Raw genomic sequence first — 5,534 nt, 5'->3', positions numbered from 1 at the left:
GAACTTTATTGTGTTTACGTCAATTATTTATCTCAAAAGTAACTACAGTAATCCACAAGTTAACTGTCTCATCCAAAGCTTTTGCAAACCTTACCAAACAACGTAAATATAAAATACCGACACCGACCATAAGAACAACATTTGCGAGGCGATTGCCACCTTACTCCCATACATACATTTACAATAAAGCGTGTAAGCATATAAGAAATATGAAAAATGTATCCCAAAAAAATCTCAAAAAAGTTATTGAAACTTGGTTGATGACTCTTAGCTACGATGAAACTGAGGAGGTTATTGCAGGCAGCCTGTAATTAAATTTACACACATATACACACGCGCGCGCACACACACACACACACACACACACACACACACACACACACACACACACACACACGCCCAATTTAGGTTAAGAATTTGCTTTGTGTCAACTTAGTATTAAGTAGTTCAATTACTTAAGTAACTGCTGTAAATTGTAAATTCTCTGGTCTCCGCGATACAGGCCCAGAGTCTAGTGCGGAGTCCGCCGATGAATCTAAATTGTAACCCTTTTATATTTCAAATAAATTCTTTCTTTCTCTTTCTTTCGTTACTAGCCTACAACTCGAAGCCAGCCGTGCTGTATCCGGTTTTATAAAAGATCGGACCCATCTCTCTTCTCGATAAGAGTAGTAAAAAGCGAATTTGGGACCTGATGGTAGAGTGGGCACTGGGCAGAAGCACTCTTTATCGCTAATTACAACGGATTCCCAACCTGTGGTGTGGAAAACAAGGGGAAAACAACATACTATTTTCTTAAAAATATTGTCTTGAAGGTTTCAACTGCCAACCATTTTCTCAAGAGTGTGTGTTTGACAAAAAACTATAAACAGATCCAGCCTATAATTAACTAAGTTAGTAAGGAATCCTAGCCTATAATTAAAAAGATTGGTCCTGATGACGTCTAGAGAATCGCCCTGTATTCTTTTTTGCCTATTAAAGTCTCACTGGAGGTAGTTTTGTTTAAAACTTTCGTGATTTTCACTCATAATTAAAATACCACAAACGAGACTTATCACGCTAAACACACAAGTAAATTTATATTTACCTCGACGTTACGACCACTTTACAGTGGCCGTGGTCACGAGTAAAGTAGCGTAGTGGAGGTAGCTTTTACATTCATAAGTGCTTATTATAGCTTAAATTGAATAAACATATTTTGACTTTGACTTTGATTGCTGGGTAAAGGCGTCAACTGTCTACCACTAGTAGCTGTCGTGAACACGCTTCCGCCATTCTATTTGATATTTTGATACGCGATATTAAGTTCTGAAATTGTATCAAATAGGTTCTAGATGCCTCATTTATCTAGACTTTTCGTAAGTGGATCTAGAGCTCAGCAATGTAATTTATCTTGCACGACCAATTGGCTTGTCAAGCTTTAAGACGACGCATGAGCTTATAACATACATACTTCTAGGTATTAAATGGGGTTCTAGACTGACATTCCCTTTTAGATATACAGCAGAGATATTTATATTATTTTCCCCTAGAATTTCCAATAAAGAGCGAAGCGTGTGACAAAACATGGTCGATTATCTCGTTGTTTTTTTTTTATAAAACACATTTTTATTTAAAACTAGCTCCCGCCCCCGCTTCGCATATGTAATGACGAAAATGGTACTAAATTTGAGGCCTTATTGTTTAACGCACTCGAAATCATGACGCGTCATGGCTGTTTTCGCTACTTCTTTCTGTCACACGGTGTAGGGTTAGGGTAGGAAGAGATGGTGACACATTCACGAGCGCCAGAGCATTAGACAATACGACCACTGCTGTGCAATCATCTTCAGTCTCACTCACTTACTTTTTGTATGCATATTATTTTGTGGGTAAACATTTTCTGTCATAGCTGTTCTGAAATGAGCCGCAGGCACACATTTCTTCAATTAATTTTATTTATATAAGACCAGCTTTTGCCCGCGGCTTCGGTTATCGCGCGCTGTTCCCTCAGGAACTGTGCATTTTTTCGAGATAAAAAGTAGGCTGTGTCACTCTCTGACCCATAAAACTATCTCTATGCCAAAAATCACGTCGATCCGTCGTTCCGTTTCGACGTGAAAGATGGACAAACATACAAACACACACACACTTTCGCATTTATCACTTTTTAACGTTTAAAGTTTACCAATGGTTAGACATTATAACATTTTGTCTTTCACACTGATCTTCTAGTGTTATGCATGCAATAGGTAATTCTTTTTCGTAAATAAATGTTACCATTAATTGGTAAGAGTTCGAAATATGCGCCAGTACATTGTTTATGCTCTTTATTTAAACATTGAAATTAAAGGTATCCGTTCATTTCGCAACTAACGTTTGGCAGCCTGGTTCATTTCGCAACCCTTAAATTTGTAAATATTTCAGGATTTATTCCAGGGCCATCGTGTAGAACCCTTTAGGTAAGGTTAGGTTAGTTTTATAAAAATCTTGAAATTTTTACATTTTCAGAAATATTAAACAGTTGCGAAATGAAAAGTTGCGAATTGAATCAGGTTGCCAAATGTTAGTTGAGAAACATTAGTGAACCGAAATCAAACCATAATTTAGATATCAACTTCCTGCTAGCCGTCTTATCACAAAAGATCTATTCAGTACAACTTATGTTTGTTTGAAGATTGTTCCATATGTACGGTCATAGTTTATGTTCATAATAATATTATTATCGCATGGCATGTCGTTATTTATTCAAATAGGGAACGCTGCCAGCATCTTCGGACACTTGTTTAATCATAAGAGGGCTACTTTAAATAATTTGTTTATTTTACGTAGGTATTTTAAATTTGGAATAATTATAATGGATATATTGACATGTTTACTACTTATCGATTTATATATTACAGTACCTAATCTTAGGAAATGGCTATTTCAATAAGACAGAACGCGTGTGGGGGTCGTAGCTAATCTTTCTTCAATCTCAGTCAGATGAAGTCAATCGTAATATTAGTTTTATTTGAAAATCGCAAATTTAAAAATCACAATATTTTTTCGCATCCACTGCTACATACGTATGGAACTGTACAGTCGCATACGTACTACACTGGAACATAATATAAATGGCTTTTTCTCAAACATGACATGAAATTGACGTTGTGTCACAAATGATAGGCCGGGAAGTATCGCGCTGCAGGCGCTGCGGCTCGGCTGCCGGCGCGCGGTCACTCTAGCGGCCTGCAAAGAGATTTCACATAACAATACAATACAATACAAATATTCTTTATTGCACACCATAAAGCAGTACAAAAACTTATAATATAAACACTTAGATTCAGAACTTCACAACTTTCCCGGCCGCTGGCTGGCAATGCGACCGTCTTTTGTTTCAACGCGAGCTCTGCGGCACGGCCCGCGCCCGCCGCCACGCAGCCGCCGCGCCAGCAGACAAGCACAACAGGGCGACGAGACTAGCGTCCCGCCAGCTTGATTTCTTGTTTTTTTTTAATTTTATTTCATGTCATGTTTGAGAAAAGCACTATACAAGCCTCGGCCGACTACTTCCCGACCTCTACAGTAATGTACTATTCCTACATGTTTTTATAAAAATACTGATTATATCGCAAACCCATGAGGCCACCAATAGCGAAGAAAATAAATTCTAAGTTAACTTTATCCAGCTTCCACAATTTTCGATTCTTAAACTTACTTCTTGTCGGTCCCGAACTGTTTACTCCTCTCATCCTCTCAAAGGTTTACTGGTAGATATCCCTTAAAGGGATAAGTCTGCCTTTGCACATTACAGATATGTATATTTAATTATCTCAAAGTTAGTCAATTGTATTTTGTTTCTTTAAAGAGTTTACATACATGTATGTATACATACATACCCAGCTCTGTGAACATTAGGTAATTTCTTAACAATACAAAAATAAATTTCTCTAGCATTAACATCGGGCGCATGCTTGAATAATATAAAAAAACTTAAGTACTGACTTCGCTGGGAGCAAAAAGTTAGGTCTATACGTGACTTTCATACTGGATCGGAAAGTTAGAATGAAAGATAAGCTGCACTTTATAGCTAAATCTAGGTCGTATATTGAAACATAACTTCGATAATATGTATTCTGTTGGGCATTGGAAACAGATTTGTTTTCAACTGAACAAAATGTAAAATAATTCACTGAGTAAAAGAAAACATTATTCTTTTTAATCCGTTATTGAAATAATCAAAAAGTATTACACATATAGTTTTCTTTCGTCCATCAAACAAAAAACCGGCCAAGAGCGTTTCGGACACGCCCAAGATAGGGTTCCGTAGCCATCAGGAAAAAATCAAGTAATATTTTTCTAAGGATTTTCATATTGTGTACGGTATCTTCCAAATTTAGGTATACATATTTTATATCTTAGGCGTTATAGTTTTCCTTGTGAATTTGATATACTTACATACTATCATCCTGATTTTTTTCTTTTTTTTCCACCCAACAGTTTAGATTTTAGAGGGGGGTATGCTCGATTTGAGGCTGGACAACCCCCTAAATGATTTTAAAAGACCTATCAAACGATACCCCATGCTATAGTTAGTCGAGAACCCCTCCCCCCCCCAATACATCTACGGGAGGTACCCTAAAAAAATTTTTTTTCATATTTTTTCCTAGCATTTTGTATATCCGTTTATCCGTGCAAAATTACAACTTTCAAGCATTAATGCATCAGTGCAAAGCCGCGGACGGTCAGACGGATGGACGGACAGACAGACAGACGTGACGAAACTATAAGTTTTCCGTTTTTGCCATTTTGGCTACGGAACCCTAAAAATGACACCACACCGGAAGCGTGTCAAAATTCGAGCGTGGGGGCCGGTGACGTCCCATCATGCTAAAAAGTATCACACAGCTTAACGCCGTGGCATGGAACTTTAGAGTCTGGCTAACTCTGCAGAAGACAAAAATCGTTAATATTTAAAAGTTTTTATACGGCAACCAGTATAAATAATGGATTAATAATTTTGATAGTTGATATTATTTTTAATTTTTTTGAGTGTATTTATTCTTTGAAAAAAAGGTGCCCGTTTTTCGAAGTAGCAAAAATTACTATCGTACGTATACAGTCGAGTGTAATAATATTTATCGTAGATTCCGAAACTAAACTATGTTATATGATACCTACATAATTTTTCTCAACTAATGACTGATGATATCATGGATTAAAATTGTTTAATGTACTAACCTGTCAACGCCTCGATGTTTTGAAAAAATGACGTTTTTGAGCGAGGACAGAATCCTCGTGCTCTTTAACACGATTTAAATCACACAACATGTAAAATAGTAATTCCCGAACTTCACTATTGTACGGTTTAACTATCGTTTTACTTTTTATTACAAGAGCTAATGTGTAACGGAAACAATCTGACAGCACAAACACCACGAAGGTGACGTTCCTTGACAGGAAAATAATATTGCCATAATATATACATTAGTATATGGGGTTGCCAAATTTTCCGTTGCAGACTTAGCTAGGCCAGACTATATCTAGCTATATCATCATTATTTTTTCTT

The sequence above is a fragment of the Choristoneura fumiferana genome, chromosome 20 (genome assembly GCF_025370935.1).
Source record: "Choristoneura fumiferana chromosome 20, NRCan_CFum_1, whole genome shotgun sequence".
NCBI classification, from domain to species: domain Eukaryota; kingdom Metazoa; phylum Arthropoda; class Insecta; order Lepidoptera; family Tortricidae; genus Choristoneura; species Choristoneura fumiferana.
Note: the sequence above shows the minus strand (reverse complement) of the source record.